A 22,500-nucleotide genomic window follows, 5' to 3' on the forward strand; every position below is an offset into this window, starting at 1 on the left:
TGGACTGGAGCCTTCAAATCAACCTCACCCCCCCTTTCTCTGCTCACCCTTCTCTCCATTCCTCCATCCCCCCATCTCAACTACCCTTGGGGGCAGATGCAAACATATTCTCACTATAGGACTGGCCCTTTTTATCTTCAATAGACAGGGGAAAGAGACCGTAGATGTCAGTCCAGTGTGCATAGTGTCTAAAGTATACTGGGACTCAATTTGTCACAGTGATATGGTGTGTTGCATGGCCACAGGATATTGTAGGCAAGTATTGTTCATGTGTTTGTATGTTTGTGTGAGAGTTCACGTCTCTCTCTCTCTCTCTCTCTCGCCTCCTCTAACCCTTTATTTTATCACCCACCTCGCCACATATCCCTCTCCTTGTTTTCCCTCCCCTCTCCATCCCTGCCTCTCCATCCCTGCCTCTCCATCCCTGCCTATCTATCCCTGCCTCTCTATCCCTCCCTCTCCATCCCTGCCTCTCCATCCCTGCCTCTCCATCCCTGCCTCTCCATCCCTGCCTCTCTATCCCTCCCTCTCCATCCCTGCCTCTCTATCCCTCCCTCTCTATCCCTGCCTCTCCATCCCTGCCTCTCCATCTCTGCCTCTCCATCCCTGCCTCTCCATCCCTGCCTCTCTATCCCTCCCTCTCCATCCCTGCCTCTCTACCCCTCCCTCTCCATCCCTGCCTCTCTATCCCTCCCTCTCTATCCCTGCCTCTCCATCCCTCCCTCTCCATCCCTGCCTCTCCATCCCTGCCTCTCCATCCCTGCCTCTCCATCCCTGCCTCTCCATCCCTGCCTCTCTATCCCTCCCTCTCTATCCCCCCCTCTCCATCCCTCCCTCTCTATCCCTCCCTCTCCATCCCTGCCTCTCTATCCCTCCCTCTCCATCCCTGCCTCTCTATCCCTCCCTCTCCATCCCTGCCTCTCCATCCCTCCCTCTCCATCCCTCCCTCTCCATCCCTCCCTCTCCATCACTGCCTCTCTATCCCTCCCTCTCCATCCCGGCCTCTCCATCCCTGCCTCTCCATCCCTGCCTCTCCATCCCTGCCTCTCTATCCCTGCCTCTCCATCCCTGCCTCTCCATCCCTGCCTCTCTATCCCTCCCTCTCTATCCCTGCCTCTCCATCCCTGCCTCTCCATCCCTGCCTCTCTATCCCTCCCTCTCTATCCCTGCCTCTCTATCCCTGCCTCTCCATCCCTGCCATTCTAACCCCAGTTTTTTATATAACAGATTTTTGCCGCTGACGACTCTCCTCTTCTGTCCTATAAAGTTAAGCTTTTCACCGCGTGTGTGTTTGTGTCACAATACCCGCTAAGCGTTTCCGTACCATCAAACTGGTGTGTGTGTGTGTGCGTCTGTGCGTGCACATGTGTGTGTTGTCTGATAAACCCATCAGCAGAATTTAAAAAAACATATGCAACAAAAAGGCCAGTCAGAGGAAAAGCCCACGTTAGAGCTTTAACTGACCGGCAGCTTCTGAGTTGCACTGAATGTTCCTTAGTGAATGTTCCTTAGTGAATGTTCCTTACTAAATATTCCTTAGTGAATGTTCCTTAGTGAATGTTCCTTACTGAATGTTCCTTAGTGAATGTTCCTTACTGAATGTTCCTTAGTGAATGTTCCTTAGTGAATGTTCCTTACTGAATGTTCCTCACTGAATGTTCTTGTTCTAGCATCTTCTAGAGAATATTTTGTGTGTCGGGGAACACAGGAAGGTAACTCTCATTACTCATAACTCTCATTACCTTGCAACCCCCTGATATAGCCAGGTAACCCGCAGCAACAGAAAAGATGAAAGGAGGAAGGAATTGTTGAGGAGAGGAGAGGAGAAGGGGATGAATGAGAAGAACAGGAAGTCAGTCTTCTGTTCCCATGGGATGCATATGTTGTGCCTGTGAGCCAAGTGCTTAACCTACATTACTCAGTCTGTGTGTGTGTGTGTTGTCCATGTGTTGTGTATGTTTGTGTTATTTATACTCAAAGCCCCCTAGTATACGGCTTCTACTGTAAGACACACTATCAAACATTTACACTCCGTAGCATAGTCTACTGTAACACACATGCTAAAAGCCCCAGACAGCATGGTGATAACCTACATACGTAGCTTCACTGACTGTCCAGATGTGTGTGTGTGTGTGTGTGTGTGTGTGTGTGTGTGTGTGTGTGTGTGTGTGTGTGTGTGTGTGTGTGTGTGTGTGTGTGTGTGTGTGTGTGTGTGTGTGTGTGTGTGTGTGTGTGTGTGTGTGTGTTAGTTGTGGATTGTAATCTCAACTGTAAGGCTCTCTCTCTCTTTCTCTCTGTCACTCTCTCTTTCTCCCCCCTCTCTCTCTCTGTCTCTCTCTCTATTCCTCTCTCTCTCTCGGTCTCTTATCTCTTTCTGATTGTGGCACATAGAGAGAGATTGTTATATTTTAAGGTTAATAAAACGATGCATACTGTGGGGTTCGTTAAGGTTACACTTCTGCCTGCCTGCCTGCCTGCCTGCCTGCCTGCCTGCCTGCCTGCCTGCCTGCGTGCCTGCGTGCCTGCCTGCCTGCCTGCCTGCCTGCCTGCCTGCCTGTCTGTCTGTCTGTCTGTCTGTCTCCCTCTCTTCTCCACCAAATGTCTGAGGCTGAGACAGGACACTTTATGAGTTTACTGTTGAGGTAAACAAAATACTGTAGATTGGACTCCAAGGCTGATGCTACTAGGGTACTCCTATGGTACTAATCTTAATTATGCTAATGACTGTGACATGGTGACCATAATGAAGGCTTTTCTTACTGGTCACCTGTCAATGTCTTTGTCTGAGAGGAACCACAGCCAACGTTTAGCTTCTCTGTCTGTTAGGATGGGACGGGGGGAGACTTAAGTCTTAAGATGATATTGAAGTCAAACAGACAGTTAGCGTTATTAAGAAAGAGCAGCTCATCAGAATTCGCATATATTATTCCCAGCCGTCCCCCTGACTAACTGTAGCAGCCCCCCTCCTCCCGGCATCAGGACACACACACACACACACACACACACACACACACACACACACACACACACACACACACACACACACACACACACACACACACACACACACACACATAGACACTACTGCTTTCCTGTACACACACACGCACTGTACTGCCAGGATTCGGCTGTGTCTCTGGAGCTGTGGACCTGGAAGGGTCGAATGAGCCTGCGGATAATGAATAACTTTGGGAGTAATGCTGATGTCTGTAGCAGTTGGAGTAAAGGAAATATAGCCTACCATTGTCTGTGAGAAATTCTCTTTTTGAATACAAAGTACATGTTTTAAAACAAGTAAAAGGTGCATAGTGCATTTGGAATAGTATTTAAACCCATTGACTTTTTCCACATTTAGTTTTGTTACAGCCTTATTCTGAAAATGATTCAATTGCTTTTTTCCTCATCAATCTACACACAGTACCCATAATGACAAAGCACAAACTGATTTTTTTGACATTTTTGCAAATGTATAATACCTTTTAAACTGAAATATCACATTTACATGAGTATTCAGACCCTTTACTCAGTACTTTGTTGAAGCACTTTTGGCAGTGATTACAGCTGTTGAGTCTTCTTGCATATGAGGCAAGGAGTTTCTCCCATTCTTTTCTGCAGATCCTCTCAAGCTCTGTCAATTTGGTCAGGTCTTTCCAGAGATGTTCCATCGGGTTCAACTCCGGGCTCTGGCTGGGCCACTCAAGGACATTCAGAGACATGTCCTGAAGTCACTCCTGCGTTGTCTTGGCGGTGTGCTTGGGGTCGTTGCCCTGTTGGAAGGTGAACCTTCACCCCAGTCTGAGGTCCTGAGGTCCTGAGCACTCTGGAGCAGGTTTTCATCAAAGATCTCGCTGTACATTGCTCCTTTCATCTTTCCCTCGATCCTGACTAGTCTCCCAGTCCTTGCCTCTGAAAAATATCCCCACAGCATGATGCTGCCATCACCATGCTTCAACGTAGGGATGGTACCAGGTTTCCTCCAGACTTAATGCTTGGCTGTCAGGCCAAAGAGTTCAATCTTGGTTTCATCAGACAAGAGACTCTTGTTTCTCATGGTCTGAGAGTCCTTTAAGGGCCTTTTGGCAAACTCCAAGCGGGCTCTCGTGTGCCTTTTACTGAGGAGTGTCTTCCGTCTGGCCACTCTACTATTAAGACCTGGTTGTCCTTCTGGAAGGTTCTCCCATCTCCACAGAGGAAGTCTGGAACTCTGTCAGAATGACCATTGGGCTCTTGGTCACCTCCCTGACCAAGGCCCTTCTCCCCCGATTGCTCAGTTTGGCCGGGGCGGGCAGCTCTAGGAAGAGTCTTTGCTTCTTCCGTTTAAGAATGATGTAGGCCACTGTGTTCTTGGGGACCTTCAATGCTGCAGAAATGTTTTGGTTCCTTTCCCCAGATCTGTGCCTCGACACAATCCTGTCTCGAAGCTCTACAGAAAATTCATTCGACCTCATGGCTTGGTTTTTTCTCTAACATGCACTGTCAACTGTGGGACTTTATATAGACAGGTGTGTACCTTTCCAAATCATGTCCAATCAATTGAATTTACCACAGGTGGACTCCAGTCAAGTTGTAGAAACATCTCAATGATGGTCAATGGAAACAGGATGCAACTGAGCTCAATTTTGAGTCTCATAGCAAAGGGTCTGAATACTTATTTAATAAGGTATTTCTGTTTTTTATTTTGATTAAATTTGAGGAAAAAAACTCTGAAAGCCTGTTTTTGCTTTGTCATTATGGTGCATTGTTTGTAAATTGTGTGTAAATTGTTGATATATATATATAATCAATTTACACAATAATATAAATAATCAATTTACACACAATTTACACACAATGCCCCATAATGACAAAGCAGAACAGGTTTTCAGAATTTTTAACACATTTATATATATATATAATTTAAAAAAAATACATTTTAGAATGAGGCTGCAACGTAACAAAATGTGGAAAAAGGGAAGGGTCTGAATACTTTCCGGATACGCTGTATGTACACAGATACTGTAGTATTTTAGCATTTGACATTTGGTTTTTACTCAACCCTGCGTTAGATTGTGTGAATTTCCATTAAAAGGCTACAGTCAGAATGTCTGGTAACCAGTTTACATGACATCTTCCCTGTGGTTATGCTACAGCAGATTGAGTTACTGGATAAGCTATGTTATATATCCACAACAGTTTATCCAAAGGCTAAACGCTTCAGACACATACATTCTAATGTATATTGGTGAAATTTGTCGAAGACAAATTACCGTTCGGGGACAATAAAGTTTATTTGATCTTATCTTATTTAATATTACCCCGTGTGCTTTTCCCTTTCGCTCAATGACACAGTCAGTGGCTTCAGGCTTGGACTCAGGATCTGATTGGATTTGGTGTCAGTCATCTGTTGTCTGGTCTGCAGAAAAGCAGCGTCAACGGAAGTAATCACATTTACCCCAGCTAGTCCTCCCTCCTCAGCTAGAACAAAAGCCTGCTCATAGACAGTGCTTTAGTGGCAGACTCAGAGCATGTGTCCCAAATGGCACCCTATTCCCTACATAGTGCACTACTTTTGACCAGAGCCCTACGGCACTATATTCCCTATAATATATGGAATACATGCCATTTTAGTGCACTACTATTGAGCAGAGCTCAATGGCAACCTATTCCCTATTTAGTGCACTACTTTCATGAGTAGCCCATAGGGCTCTGGTCAAAAGTAGTGTGTTATATAGAGAATAGAGTACAATTTGGGACGCATGCTCAGACTTACTCTCTATTGTGTTCTCTATACAGGGCTCTCCTAGTACATCAACACTCAGAGTCTAACAGAACACTCAGTGAACGGAACTGATTACAATTAATGGAATTGGTGGCTCCATAAAGACATAAGTTCTTCCTGGTCTCTTAATGACATCATCTCTACCTCATCCCACTTCATCTTATTCGTGTTTACTGGCTGACTGTGTGTGTGCTGATGATGGTGTGCTGTGAGTGAAAGACAGTGTGCGGATTAGAGTTGGATAGAAGGCTCTTCTTTACTATAACGCATAGCTTCTGTGACAGCATGGGCAGCATTGTGGCACATGAGCCGTCTATCTAGTAGAGGAGAGATGTGCCTAGTGGCCTTAATTAGCTCCGGGGGAGGAGTGGTGAGTGTGCCTTGGGGTTTGGTGAGGGGGGGATAGGGGGTAGAAGGAGGTTCTGGTGCTTGTTGTTATTCCGCTGATAGATTTCTGAGCCTTAAATTAATGGATTTGTCGGCAGCTTCAAAACCGTTCACCCTATTTTTAACCACACACATATGGACACACACACACACACACACACACACACAGGAGGCTGCTGAGCGGAGGACGGCTCATAATAATGGCTGGAACGGAGTGAATGGAATAGCGTCAAACACATGGAAACAACGTGTTTGATGTATTTGATACCATTCCACTGATTCCACTCCAGCCATTACCACAAGCCCGTCCTTTACTGTAAGGTGCCACCAACCTCCTGTGATGGACACACGTACACACGCTCACTCTTTCTGTTCGCACAGACCACGCACACACACGCACACACACGCACACACACGCTCACACACGCTCACACACATGCACTCCAAATCACACCTTTTAACCACTTCACAACCATCGCAGATGAACATAATCACATGCACACACACACACACACACTGCTGTCAGTCATTTTAGCACCGTAGTCCCTGGGGGTTCTAATCACACCTCTCTCCTCAATCTCTTCTTTCTCTCCTCTCTAATCCCTGTCTGTTATCACAGAGAGAGGAGGGGTAGAGAGAGAGCCCTGGAGAGAGGGAAAAACAGAAGGTAAATCTGACTTGGAAATAGATAAGGGAGGAGTAAACAATAGAGAAAGAGACAGAGGAAGAGGAGAAGAAATGGGGGGGGGTACATTTGGGAAGGAGATGGAGTGGGGGATGAGTCTGTCTACAGTATGTGTCTGTCCCAAGAGGATGTAACGTAGGACAACTCAACAACCACCATGCTCTCACCAGAATTAACCAAGATACATTTGAAAAATGGCATTTTGTAGAAGGATGAGATGGAGAGAGAGGGAGAGAGAAAGAGATGGAAAGAGGGAGGAGGTCCCAGGAGGAGGTAAAACTGCAGGACTCACCAGCCACTCCAGAATGGCTTTAATCACCACAGTAACCCCAGGCAGATGGGCCCACACTGGTAAATTAGGCCTCGCAGCCTTGCCCACACACATGCATGCACACACACACACACACACACACACACACACACACACACACACACACACACACACACACACACACACGCTGGTCTCCCTTTGTGTGTTTCATACTCTAGGGTCCCTCTAAGGGTGGTGTTACATACTCTATGGTCCCTCTAAGTGTGTGTGTTACATACTCTATGGTCCCTCTAAGTGTGTGTGTTACATACTCTATGGTCCCTCTAGGGGTGGTGTTACATACTCTATGGTCCCTCTAGGGGTGGTGTTACATACTCTATGGTCCCTCTAAGTGTGTGTGTTACATACTCTATGGTCCCTCTAAGCGTGTGTGTTACATACTCTATGGTCCCTCTAAGTGTGTGTGTTACGTACTCTATGGTCCCTCTAAGTGTGTGTGTTACATACTCTATGGTCCCTTTAAGTGTGTGTGTTACATACTCTATGGTCCCTCTAAGTGTGTGTGTTACATACTCTATGGACCCATCAAATGGAGCAGCAGCCTCAGAGGGAGGTTCATTACTGATTCATGACTGGCCTGTTCTTGACCTCCGCTTTTCATACATAGTCTCTGTGTGGCCAAAGCCTAAAGTATCATTCTCATCCCCAATAATAACTGTAAGACAAAGGACATAGACATCAGTCAGTTAGCTTAGAGCCACTGCTGGATATAGAACTACAGTATAACTGTGTTCATAAAGAAAGAAAAACTCTGCACTTTGCATGACATGCTCCTGTGTGTAGATATTCATTCTGTATGCGTGGGCAACACACTGGAGAGCATGGCTGACTGTAAATCTGTAGATTACGTGTATATCAATGTTGTTTTCTCTGCCTGGTTTTAGTCAGTTAAATACTGTATATTGACTGTTTCGGGCAGGGGATTTTGTCTGTCTGAGAGATAAAGGAAATGTTTTGCTAGATGTTGGATCTTTCCTCAGTCGTAACCTCGGCAACCAGACATGACTGGAGGCAATCTATGTTTAGTGTACCTTGTCTCTGAGTCAAGGGCAGGTGAGGTTCTCTCTGTACCACGCGCACGCACGTACACACACATACACAAACGAGCGTACGTGCGTACCTACGACTGCCCGCACATACACACACACGCGTACGTGTCTGAGATGCAGGGGTTTGATAATGGGGAACACACCTCCAGCCGCACACTCCCGCTGGGGCTAGCCTCCCCTTGGTGGGTTTGTTGCTAAGGAGCCTTGGCGACCAGGTCTCTCTCTATTGGATGAAGTGGGACTGGGGGTGAGGAAGGGGGAGGAGAGGGGAGGAGGAAGTGAGACCCAGATGTGATAATGAGCTGGTGTGCTGTTTTTACATTTCTGCAAGGGAGGGGGGGGGGGGCGAGTTGGGATAAGCGAGAGAGGGGGATAAATGAGAGTATGGTGGGAAAGTGGATGAAGAGGAAGATGGAGAGACAGAGAGAAGGTTGAAAGGAGGGAGATGGGGAAAGAAGGAGTGCTTAAGGAATAGAACGAAAGAGAGACTGAGGGACAGGGTGAGCACAGAGGAGAGATAAAGAGGAGAGGATCAAGTAGAGAGGGAGAGGCAGAAAAGGGAGAGGTTGTTTAAAGAGAGCGAGGTAGACAGTCAGACAGGGGCCAGACAAACCCCTCTAATTTATTTGGTTTCTAGAATGGAGCCATGCCTTTGTTTTTCAGCTAGCCCTTTTCAACACGCACACACACACACACTTCAGCTCTAATCATCTGTGTTTATATAGCAGAGATCCATAACCTTCAACACTCTGTTCCTTGGTCAGTGTAGAGCTGTAGGACTCCTCTCTTGTAGACTTTCCTAAACCAGTCTCTACCTCACTCAGCAGTATGGGTCTTCCAGAGCTGGCTTCTCTGAAAGTGGAAGTGTCTCCCATAGCAAAGATGGAAGTCTCAATCTCATGGTCTTGGTGTGTGTATGTCTTGAGACTACAGATGTGGTCTGGGTGGTCTCGAGATCTTCGGTCTAGGTTATAAAACAGGTTTTGTCTGGGTCTCGAGAGCTTCGGTGTAGGTTCTTAAACTGGTATTGTCTGGCTCTCGTGGGCTTGGGTCTAGGTTCTTAAATGGTATTGTCTGGCTCTCGAGGGCTTTGGTCTAGGTTCTTAAATGGTATTGTCTGGCTCTCGTGGGCTTCGGTCTAGGTTCTTAAATGGTATTGTCTGGCTCTCGAGGGCTTTGGTCTAGGTTCTTAAACTGGTATTGTCTGGCTCTCGAGGGCTTGGGTCTAGGTTCTTAAACAGGTGTTGTCTAGGTCTCAATAGCTTTGGTATAGGTTCTTAAATGGTATTGTTTGGGTCTCGAGGGCTTTGGTCTAGGTTCTTAAACAGGTATTGTCTGGGTCTCAAGAGCTTTGGTCTAGGTTCTTAAACGGGTTTTGTCTGGGTCTCGAGGACTTCGGTTTTGGTTCTTAAATGGTATTGTCTGGGTCTCGAGGGCTTCGGTCAAGGTTCTTAAACAGGTATTGTCTGGTTTGTGTTTTAGTTCTGGGTCTCTGATTTTCTGGTCTTGACTCCATCTCTGTTTCTATTGTGTCTGACAGGTTTATGAATAGTGTTTTCATGTAGAGGGATGACATCTCACCATGACTGAAGTGTTAGGAAGGAGCACCCTGGGCAACTCTCTCTCTCGATCTCCCTCTCTCTCTCTCTTTCTCTCAGATTTCATCCTAGTGATTCCCAGGCTTGTCTGCCAATTTATAATGGGTTGAATAAAGGGGCATGATGTACTTTGTGTAAGTGGCTGCTTATGTCGTCATTTGCATGCAAGGTTGTCCTCCCGAGTGAATATGTGCTCGCGTGACTTGGTGAATTTCTTTGTCTTTGTGTCTGTGTTATGTATGCATAATTGCTTCATAACACACATGAGCTTCATGCTAAAGGTGAGAGGGGTCTTTAATATTTTAGAGAGGGGAGATGTTTGTCAAGTCATGTAGCAGAAGTAGACAGAACACCTGTCTGTCACTTAGCATATCCCTTAAAGTGTGTGTGTGTGTGTGTGTGTGTGTGTGTGTGTGTGTGTGTGTGTGTGTATGTGTGTGTGTGTGTGTGTGTGTGTGTGTGTGTGTGTGTGTGTGTGTGTGTGTGTGTGTGTGTGTGTTAGCTTCCCAGGTCAAGTGAGTCAAGTCGAGTCAAATATCTTCACGCCAAGTGATCATTTTACTTTAAGTTAGCTTGTCTGTTATTCTAGGCCATTACATATGCTAGCCGCCAGGCCGTCAGTTATACCCATGGTTAACACAGTTAGTTATTTGTCAGTGGTTATACAGTTATTTGTCAGTAATACCAGCGATTCTGAGGCTTTCAGTCATGACCCAGTAGATGAAGTATACTGTATATCTAAGCCACTACACAGGAGAACTCTCCCACTACCCCCCAGTGCATCCAGAGTACCGATACTCCATTTGGGAAACAGTGATTTGCTCAGGGAGCTGTTTTTTTTTCTACATCAATGTCTTTATGCATAAAGATTTGGATTTAGCCTCACGTGTCTCCAAGTTCAATTTTAGAGTAACACAGAGTGTTAAAGTACGTGTACGTATTACCCTAGTTTTCTTCACCTAGTTGTGATTACTGTTAAAAGCTGTGAGTTAATAAATCATGGGCCTGTGATTTTACACAATCTATTCGCGAGTGCAGAAAGACCATGTGGGTAAAAAGGCCACAGCGTAGTCCTGTTCATTCATCATTCATCCATATGTTCATTCATTCATTTGAATGTATGCTAGTAGAGCATTCGTTTGGCTGCTGTGTGGGTGTGTGTGTGTGTGTGTGTGTGTGTGTGTGTGTGTGTGTGTGTGTGTGTGTGTGTGTGTGTGTGTGTGTGTGTGTGTGTGTGTGTGTGTGTGTGTGTGTGTGTGTGTGTGTGTGTGTGTGTGTTTGAACACTCCGACCCAGATCTTACACATGCCTGGAGGAGAGACCTCATGGTTCCTTCTTTAGACTACATCTCCACATCTGGTGGAATCATGTAGCCTAGTCACTCACCTCTCTGTCTTTTTGTCCTCCGTCTCCTCTCTCTCTCTCTCTCTCTCTCTCTCTCTCTTCCTCCATCACTTTCTCTCTCTCTCTACCTCTCTCTCTCCCTCCCTCCCTCTCTTTATCTCTTAATTTATCGCTTTCTCTCTACCTCTCTCTCTCTCTCTCTCTCTACCTCTCTCTCTCTCCCTCTCTCTCTCTCTCTCTTCCTCCATCACTTTCTCTCTCTCTCTACCTCTCTCTCTCCCTCCCTCCCTCTCTTTATCTCTTAATTTATCGCTTTCTCTCTACCTCTCTCTCTCTCTCTCTCTCTACCTCTCTCTCTCTCCCTCCATCTCTCTATCTCTTCCTCCATCGCTTTCTCTCTCTCTACCTCTCTCTCTCTCTGTCTCATTTTCTCTGCCTGCCCAGCTTCCCCTATCTGTGGCTGTCTCTATCTCCACTTATCCTACTTTCCTTCTAGCCCTTTCCCTCACTCCCCCCCCCCCCCACATTTGTGTGATGGGCAGAAGTTGACAGAGGGAAGCAAAAAGATGGGAGTTCTTCTACGCTGTCTCTGCCAACCGTGTTACAGTGATGTAGATCACATTTCTGAGACCAAATCCTCCTCTTTCCAAGGTTTGTATTACACATCCTTCACTGAACCCAGACGTGTGTATTTTCCCAAAGACACACATGATATCTGGTTCAGCCCTTCTGATTAAGGCACCATGCTGTTGCAGCTTGATTTGGCTGCCAGGTTCAAATAGATTTAACGCCTGTGTGTGTGTTACTGTGTGTGTGTACCTCTGTGCGCATGTGTGTGTGTGTCGCCGCAGGCGGCCCAGTCATCATTTATTAACGAGGCTCATAAGGCCGGGCAGTTGGACACAGGAAGTGCTTTAGCTTGCATCACTCCAGGAACCCTGTGATTGATTTATCTGGGATGGAGCGAATTGATGCTTCCTCATGTCCCCCTCAGGGCTGGAGAGAGAAACACACACACACACACACACACAGACACATACTGTCCACGCACACACAAACACACATCATTTTGTCCTTCCTCCTATCTCCATCTGTCTGTTCCTTCACCTGCATTTTATCTGTTCCCTACATTGGCACATATTACATATTAACCACATATTACATATTAACCACATATTACATATTAACCACATATTACATATTAACCACATATTACATATTACATATTACATACTACATCACATATTAATCATTAACCAGAGACTTAGAATAAATAAATACACTTTTTTGTTGTTGCAGTAAACCATCCTTTCCTGTCTTACATTTTCTGTCTCTCTCTCGTCCTCTCGTCATCTCTCTCTCTCGTCTCCTTCTCTTCCTCTTTCCTCTCTGCCCCTGTCCTCATCCTCGACATGTCCCTTCTCTCTCCTTTCCTCTTTCCCCTCCCCTCCCCCTATCCCCTCCCCTCTTCTTCTCTCCCCTCATCCTCTCCTCCATTAAAACTAGGTCATTCTGCAACAAAGTACCAGCGCTCCTGCCAAGCATGACATCCACACACCCTGTGCCTGGCAACCGCTTGTTTATCCTCCCCTTCCTTCATCTTCTCTGTCGTTCATCCCCTCCATCTTACCTTCCCTCGGGTCACTCACTACTGCTCAGTTTGTAGTTGGACTTGGTGCTGTGCTCTTTGGTATCTGGATCTTGCTGTAGCCAAGAAGAGCCAGATACTAGAGGCGCGCGCATAGAAACACATACACGTATTAACGCATGCTTCCCTATAGGCTCCACTTAAAACCATCACTATGGTAACAGGAGTATGATGTCATTGAGGTAGAATGTTTGATCCCTGACTCATTACTGTGTGACCTCTGACTTGTGGCTCAGCTTTCACAGCCACACCTTCCCTGCAAGTGTGTGTGTGTGTGTGTGTGTGTGTGTGTGTGTGTGTGTGTGTGTGTGTGTGTGTGTGTTTGTTTATTGGAGGGGATGTGTCTGCGCTGTCCAAAGACCACTGGTAATGGACAGGGTCAAAGGTTAGGCCAGGAGGCCAATAGCGAGGGGTAAGAGAGCACACTCAAACACGTCCTCTCACCCGCTCTCCCTACACTGGAAAAGGGTATGGGGGTTGGATAGTGAGAGACACAAACATGAGGGAATAGCAGGTGATAGACTGGACTGCCGTCTCCTTGTCTATCACACGCACGCACACACACACACACACACACACACACACACACACACACACACACACAGACAGACAGACACTACTCAGCCAAGGTGTTTGGGTGGTTGTGGCCATAGGGTTTGTGTCTAGGTTTTTCGACAACGGTAGTGGTCCCGTCTCCATACAGACTCCACACAGTGTGTGTTGCTCATGCTTAACTGGCTGCGAGTGTTTTTTCATGTCCCTGTGACTCTTGGTAGGAGTCCCTGGTGGATGGTAAATGTGAATACATGGAGGACAATGAACACATATTCCCCTCTGTGTGTGTCTTACTGCCCCACCCCGTTCTCCTCATGGCATGGCCCTATGGTGCCTGACTAACACACACACACACACACACACCATTACAGGGGTTCCTTTGCAGGCTTTGCTGGTTGACCCCTGGGGTGTGATTTAATGGCGTACAGCCTAGTGATTACAGTAAGACCAGACTTCTGCGTAAGCTCCTGGTTAAGATCCATCTATCACCTCACTGTGTGTCACGCTTCACTACACAGTGTTAGTTTGACTTATTAAGCTTCCTAATTGGACATTAAAAGTTCACTGACGATGATTGTGGTTGATTCGTTGTTTTTTAACATTTTATTACGGGTTAATTAGGAAAATCCTTTTTTTAAAACCGTGATCACGGCGAAAGGGATTGGTTTTCTGGTTAAAACACTCTGGAGACTAAGCTTCTGGTGCATAATATTTAAAAAACAGATTTTCCCATTGATGTCCATCAATATAAATGGTCACGGTTTTGTCATTCAGATACTCAGTGTAGAAATCCAAGACGTATGAGGGTTGTATCAGGGGCCATAAGAATGACACACTCCCTGAGACCTGAGTGGGGAGGAGGGAAGGGGGGCTGGACTTTTATGAAGGTCGGACGGTCGAGGGAGGTGGGGCGGAAGAGTGATGAGCGGCAGAGGATTGACGGACGACAGGATGGATGGCTGGATGTGGAGAGGGATGTCACTGATCGCGCAGTTATCCCCTGGCCTGTTAGACTGACCTCCGGTCATGTATAGCTTGTGTGTGTTCCTCAGTAAAAGCAGTGCAGGAGTAGGATGTCAGTAAAGTCCCCATAGCCACACACGCACGCACACACACACACACACACACACACACACACACACACACACACTCACACACACACACACACACACACACACACACACACACACACACACACACACACACACACACACACACACACACACACACACACACACACACACACACACACAGTTCTGTGTGCCCTGCCATCCACAGTGACTAGCTATGACCCTGTTAGCTAGCAGTGTAGCCTGGAGGCAGAGTGACTAGGGAAGTGTTATGTTATGCCCTAATGCTACACTACTACTGCAGGCTTGCTCAGTACAGCACACTCACTACCCATCTAGGGCACTGCTGTTCTGCCCTTCAGCCATGCTAGGCACTTAACCTAGAAAACCACTGCCCTAGTCGCCCAGCTGCTCAATCGACTCTGATACGGCCTCGAATAACGTAGTTCCACATGAACTCTGTGTCATAACTAAATAAAATGCACTTTTTTGACGTGTGTTATGCCATTGTTACGGCAGTGTTCTTTAGCCCTTGTAAAGATTCATTCAATGATTGCTGAAGTGTGTGTGGGGGCGGGGCCCTGTGTGTGTGTGTGTGTGTGTGTGTGTGTGTGTGTGTGTGTGTGTGTGTGTGTGTGTGTGTGTGTGTGTGTGTGTGTGTGTTTGTGTGTGTGTATACCATAGCCCTTGTAGACAAGGTATTTTGTCAAGGCATGGCATCTTTTGTCTGTGCGTGCCTACATGTGCATGTTTGTGTGTGTATGTGTGCAAAAGTTTGTTTTCATGTGTGTAATGTGTGTGTATGTTTGTGTGCGCGTGTGTGTGTATGTGTGTCTCCCATAGTGAGTTCTATGTAGTATACTCAGTGTTCTCTCCTCAGGGCTGTCTGTGCTTAAACAGCAATAAAGGCAAGAGAATAAGGGATGAGATCGTCTAGTCTTTTACATCTTCCCGGTCTGTGTGCTCTGCTGCTCCGGCTCTCTCTTTTCCAGTTGTTTCTCCCGTTTTCCAGTTGTTTCTCCCGTGGTGAGCCTGCTGTAAACCTGGAACCATGGCTGTATACCTGGAACCATGGCTGTAAACCTGGAACCTTGGCTGTAAACCTGGGGCCATGGCTGTAAACCTGGAACCATGGCTGTAAACCTGGAACCATGGCTGTATACCTGGAACCATGGCTGTAAACCTGGGGCCATGGCTGTATACCTGGATCCATGGCTGTATACCTGGAACCATGGCTGTAAACCTGGAACCATGGCTGTAAACCTGGGACCATGGCTGTAAACCTGGAACCATGGATGTAAACCTGGAACCATGGCTGTAAATCTGGAACCATGGCTGTAAACCTGGGGCCATGGCTGTAAACCTGGGTTCATGACTGTAAACCTGGGGCCATGACTGTAAATCTGGGGCCATGGCTGTAAATCTGGAACCATGGCTGTAAACCTGGGGCCATGGCTGTAAACCTGGGGCCATGTCTGTAAACCTGGGGCCATGGCTGTAAACCTGGGGCCATGGCTGCCTGGCTCACAGACAACACAGTTCTTTAAAAACACTCCATGAAACAACAGTGGCATGAGACGAGTGTGTTTGGCTCTGTGTCAGATGCACACGCATGCACACACACACACACACTGTATCGACCCACACACACAGTCCGAGGTGTGTAGTGTTTGTGAGCTATTCCTCTACTCCCTTACTGTCTTCCTGCGTTGAGGCAAACAAAGGGATAAGTGAAGCGTCAGCAGATCTGAATAGAAAGAGAGGGTTTTTTGGTACTGAGCTTCTGAGACTCCTCGTTTTCCACTCATTTTCCACATGAATCATCTAAATGTGTATTTTTTTCTCTCTCTCCCTTTACAGGTCTGAGCAGTTAGCGTTTTAATCAGCGAGGACACATTGACGTAAGTCTCAGAAGCATTGTGTCTGTCTGTGTGCGTGTGCATTCATGCATGCGTGTGTCTTGATGTTCGCTGGTCTTTGTCCAGACCTTGTCTCTCCCCCTCAGACTGATACGATCCTGACAGAACTGTCTACTGTCGGTCTGTCTGGGGCTGTCTACTGTTTGTCTGTCTGGGGGCTGTCTATTTGTCTGTCAGCTATTGTTGTCTGCTTCACCTCAATCCAACTGTGCGCTTTCACATGTGTGTGTGTGTCTGTACTGTGACAGCCGAGGAGCTGGTAAAAGGAGTGAAAGGAGCAACCGAGTGTTTCAGTTCAGACGATTTCAGCTTCTTTTTTTGGGGGGGGGGGGGGGGGGGTGCATCTTGGATGTGTGTCTGAGACCCGTCTTTACTGTGTGACTGTGTAGTGGGGTGGAATGGGGTGGTTTGGGGGGCTGAGGGTAATTGTGTGTGATAGGTACTGGGGTATTTTTAGAGCTGGAACAGGGGACGCGGCCTCTGGCCTGACTGGGGGGGAAGGGAGGGAGGCAGGGGTAGTTAGTGTGTCAATGCCTAGGGCACTGCCACTGTCTGAAAGAGAGACCAGGGCAGAGAGAGAAAAAGAGATGGAGAGAGGGGGGGATAAATAGAAAGGCAGAGAGAGAAGGGGGGGAAGGGAGATCGAGAGAACAATAAATAGAGAGAGAGAGAGAGAGAGAGAGAGAGAGAGAGAGAGAGAGAAAGGGCCTTGGGTACCAGGGTTTACCCTCACACTGCCATATTGTTGTGGGCTGTGCATCATTAACCCCCTTCTGACACGTGATAATCAGCCCCCAGCACAGGAACACACACACCCTCAGTCATACACATCCACTTGTTTCCATTCTATAGTCAAAGCACTAGATCAGCACTCATTGTCTTGGATACAGTCTACAGTCTGTACCTTGTCTGTTCAGCACCAACAAATGGACTTGAGACCAGACCTGCAAATCTAGATGCCATGTATTACCCATCCACAGATGGGCCTTCTTACTTTAGCTCTCAGGGGGGAAATGGCCTCTCCAAAACACTCTTCTGTGTTCTAACAAAGCAGAGTGTCACAGATACATTTAATGTTACCATAAACTGAAATAGCTCCACAGGGCTAGATCACTCCAGCTGCTAATGCACACCTGAACCAGGTTATGAAGGTTCTCTAACACAGAGAGACTACATGCCAGCAGAGACAGAGAGCTAGCAAGTTTTACTTCACTACCTGCTATGCCAATCTGTTAGCCTGTGTAATAGGTGGTTGGAATAGGGGGGGGGGGGGGGGGGCTTTAGGTGCATTAGGCACACACTCGCACTTCACACTCTCAGGCATGCACACACACGCACACACACACACATACACACACACACACAAACACACACACACACACACACACACACACACACACACACACACACACACACACACACACACACACACACACACACCCTCCACTACACCAGAGCTTATTAATTTTACCTACTCAGCCCTGTCTCTGAGGTCCATTATCCCACAAGAGCTCCATTAGCCTTCATCACGTACCCTCAGAATGGCATAATGGAACAACCCATTACCGTCACACAACCGGATTAGGTAGCAATGACACGGGCGGAGCAACAGCAAAGGGGGGTGGAAAACATACACTACATGAACAAAAGTATGTGGACACCTGCTCGTTGAACATACCATTTAAAAATCGTGGGCAATATGGAGTTGGTCCCCCCTTTGCTTCTATAACAGCCTTCACTCTCCTGGGAAGGCTTTCCACTAGATGTTGAAACATTGCTGCGGGGACTTGCTTCCATTCAGCCACAAGATCATTAGTGAGGTCAGGCATCTCAAAGGTGTTCGATGGCGTTAAGGTCAGGCTCTGTGCTGGCCAGTCAAGTTCTTCCACAGCGGGCATTGTCATGCTGAAACCGGAAAATGACCTTCTCCAAACTGTTGCCACAAAGTTGGAAGCACATAAGTGTCTAGAATGTCATTGGATGCTGTAGCGTTAAAATTTCCCTTCACTGGAACTAAAGGGGGCCTAGCCCAAACCATGAAAAACAGCCGCAGACCATTATTCCTCCTCCACCAAACTTTACAGTTGGCACTATGCATTCGGGCAGGTAGCGCTGTCCTGGCATCCGCCAAACCAAGATTAGTCCGTTGGACTGACAGATGGTAAATCGTGATTCATCAGTCCAGAGAATGCGTTACCACTGCTCCAGAGTCCATGGCGGCGAGCTGTACACCACTCCAGCCGACGCTTGGCATTGTGCATGGTGATCTTAGGCTTGTGTGCGGCTGCTCGGCCATGGAAACCCATTTCATGAAGCTTTCATGAAGCTTCATAAAAAACAGCACTTACAGTAGACCCTGCTCTAGCAGGGCAGAAATTTGACGAACTGACTTGTTGCCACGTTGAAAGTAACTGAGCTCTTCAGGAAGACAATTTTTCTGGCAATGTTTGTCTATGGAGATTGCATGGATGTGTGCTCGATTTTATGCACCTGTCAGCAACGGGTGTGGCTGAAATAGCCTAATCCACTAATTTCAAGGGGTGTCCACATACTTTTGTATATATAGCGTATTTGCCTGCGACTGGTAAATGCTCTGTATATAAATAAATGGAGACAAAGGCTGCACATCCCAAATGGCAACCTATTTCCTATGTGGTGCACAAGTAGTCCACTGTATAGGGAATCAGGTGCCATTTGGGACGCATTCTCTAAGAGCAGTTGATGGGACATGGATCCATTTGGACAGATAGTCTCAACACATCAAATATTTATAAAATGGATGCCGTAACCAGTGTCACACACAATATGGAAGGCAGAAATAGCTGTAGAATCCTTTCAAATAAATCACACCAAGTCCTCCTACCAAGGAAATGATTAGAAAACAAAGAAATCTAAACTGAATATCCCCTGAATATACTTTACGGCAGAAGCTTATTTTAAACAGTAGTACTTATGAATTATAAAGTGTATTATTTCAATAGGGATAAGTGACATAGGGTTTATTTTAAGAAATTGCCTTTTTTAAATAATGGAAGAAAATGTGCATAATTTAGATAGTAATTCTGCATAATAGTGTAATTTAGCATGCTAGTTTTCTGCTTAATTGATGCTAATTGTCGTAATTATAATACTTAGGTTAATGTCGTTATCTGTATATGTTATAATGTTCATGGTGAATATTCAAATCCGCTTCCAACGCCTTTTTACTGAGCCCACACACACACACGTGGACGCAGTCACACATACAAATTCACACACGCACACACACACACACACACACATTTGCAAACTACGGAACTCACACACTGAAGAGCAAAGACATACACACAATGGAGTGCACACATGAACAGAATCTGCAGCTACACATGTGCGCCATATACTAGCTTATCAGCTGAGCCTGCTGTCCTCGCTCACCTTCTTTCCTGTAGCCGGGACCTAGCTCCCGTTTCCACCCAACAGCCATGGCCTGCTCCACACTGAGCCCTGACCTCGCATCCTCCACTGCTGTTGACCGGGCCATGTTCCTAACTGCGATCTTCCTATCATCACATTTTAGGTCACGTACGCCCACCAGCACCTCCGTTCCTACTACACCACCAACAGGACATGCCTCAGCGGCCTCTGATTCGTGCGGAACACGCTCCAACTCATGGGGCATCCGTAAGAGGCAACCACCATCAACAGCGCCCCATCACCTTCAATATCCTCTCCGTCAGTATCACTGTTCTCAGGACGCTTCCCGCATCCTCACACTCACCATCTTCAGTTTCCTTCTCTCCGTGCCCTTTGGAGTCTCTGTTCAGACAGAGACCTCCCCATCATCAGACGCAGGTTCCAATCACGCCTGAAGTCATCCGAACCTTACTACAATTACATCCACTCAAACCAAATTGCATGTCTGATACGCCCAACAAACCCTCCTCGGGCCCACACCTGATTTCACCACGTTTGAGATCAACCTCCACCATCACCCGCTAGCCGACGCACCAGCAATCCAGCCCTCCAGAAACTTCCGTCAAATCCTCATGCCCACATTTGTGCACATTCGACAAGCAGAAGGCTAAAACCCTTATGTACCCCTCCAGTTGGCTGGATGTTCCTTTTGGGCGGACCAGCTCAACCTCTGGCAATGACCGGGGGCTGTCCCCGCCAGTATGCATAGCATAACCACAAATCACGACTTGGGGGCTGACCCTGTCGGGAAGCCAGCTACAAACTCCGATCCATGACCGGGGGCTGGCCTCCCCAACCACCATCCCATAGCAAAATCTATCAACAACTACCCTTTCTGACATGTTTGTCAGATGGTGAGAAGCTGAACTCCTGAAACCAGGCAGAACTTGGTGACAGTATGTTTCCTCTCTTGCCATCTCCTTATGGAAATGTCACGGTAAACATTATTTGCCCGACAATGACAGCAATGGAGTTGGCAAGAGCACAAGCAGACCTGGAGCCAGGCTAGGCAGAACTAGCCATGGCCTACCAGCAGGGACATACACTGACCCTTCTGTTCTCTAATAGAAGTTAAACCAATTCAAGGCTTTCCTCTGTGATTCCACATTAGTGAAATCAACTCTAATCAAGATGACCCCTTTGGTGTGGAGGACAAAAGGAAGATCACACTTAAACATACTGTAGCTGCGCAAATTTTCTGGGTTGATCTGTAATGAAGTGCTGTTTGTTCTTATTCTCAAGGAGGGCACACCCAACACACACACACTCCAGAAGCCAAAAGAGTTGGTCTTCAATGGTAGGTCGAGCATATCTACTTCTGACTCTGGGATCAAAAATATGTGTTGCACCAACCAAAATAAGACTAATCGTAGCTAAGTCTGGCGTAAGCAATACTCGTTCATGAGATGTGATGTGCCATAATGATGGTTGCTAGGCAGCGCCTGTTACTAGGCTGTTTACCATCCTTGTGGCAGTTCTACATTTTGCGAGGCATGTCCCATCACTTCGCAAAGCCCACCACTATGCATGCAGGTGTTCTTAACCACAACTGGCTGGATCAATCAATAATCACTGTGGGAATGAATATCGCTAAATGATGAAAATATTGGAATAAAGTAGGCTAATGCCATTGAAGACATTTGTCATATTGTTGCTTACTGAAATTCCCAGTCATCTGACCGTTTTAAATACTTTAAAGAATTGCCATGTGGTCAACTACAATTTCAGCACAGTTATGATTGGGACAGTGTTATCACGCTGCTTTGAGACAAGAGTGGGGGACTTGTCTTGATGAACCAATCAATGTCAGATTTTGGTTTTCCCGGAATCTCCATTTGGATATTTCGGTTTGGAAAATGTTGCTAAATGAATCTTTAGTCTAGTTTGCTTGTCTAAAAGTGTTATTAGAATGGTAGGGCAGACAGCAGGGTAGACTTACCCCAGGTTTCCACCCCTAGGGCCCAGTGATAGAACGAGTCCTGACCTGATTGTTGTGAAGCCTCTGTAAACTACTGCATATCTACTAGGTCACCTCTGTTTATGTGTATCTGCTAGGTCACCTCTGTTTATGTGTATCTGCTAGGTCACCTCTGTTTATGTGTATCTGCTAGGTCACCTCTGTTTATGTGTATCTGCTAGGTCACCTCTGTTTATGTGTATCTGCTAGGTCACCTCTGTTTATGTGTATCTGCTAGGTCACCTCTGTTTATGTGTATCTGCTAGGTCACCTCTGTTTATGTGTATCTGCTAGGTCACCTCTGTTTATGTGTATCTACTAGGTCACCTCTGTTTATATGTATCTGCTAGGTCACCTCTGTTTATGTGTATCTGCTAGGTCACCTCTGTTTATGTGTATCTGCTAGGTCACCTCTGTTTATGTGTATCTGCTAGGTCACCTCTGTTTATGTGTATCTACTAGGTCACCTCTGTTTATGTGTATCTGCTAGGTCACCTCTGTTTATGTGTATCTGCTAGGTCACCTCTGTTTATGTGTATCTGCTAGGTCACCTCTGTTTATGTGTATCTGCTAGGTCACCTCTGTTTATGTGTATCTGCTAGGTCACCTCTGTTTATGTGTATCTGCTAGGTCACCTCTGTTTATGTGTATCTGCTAGGTCACCTCTGTTTATGTGTATCTACTAGGTCACCTCTGTTTATGTGTATCTGCTAGGTCACCTCTGTTTATGTGTATCTGCTAGGTCA

The 22,500-nt window shown here is 46.6% G+C and overlaps 1 protein-coding gene across 19 annotated transcripts in view; it reads left to right on the forward strand.

Annotated features, from left to right (window-relative positions):
- The window catches only part of LOC139370870 (neurofascin homolog (chicken) a), a 149,343-nt gene that overhangs the window by 60,103 nt on the left and 66,740 nt on the right, over window positions 1-22,500 (forward strand). For all 19 annotated transcript variants that reach the window (XR_011627192.1, XM_071110706.1, XM_071110720.1 and 16 more), the window contains exon 2: window positions 16,286-16,326. The gene's annotated coding sequence lies outside the window, so the exon portion shown is untranslated. The remainder of the gene's footprint in view (window positions 1-16,285; window positions 16,327-22,500) is intronic.

This window comes from Oncorhynchus clarkii, chromosome 17 (assembly GCF_045791955.1).
Source record: "Oncorhynchus clarkii lewisi isolate Uvic-CL-2024 chromosome 17, UVic_Ocla_1.0, whole genome shotgun sequence".
Taxonomy (NCBI): Eukaryota; Metazoa; Chordata; class Actinopteri; order Salmoniformes; family Salmonidae; genus Oncorhynchus; species Oncorhynchus clarkii.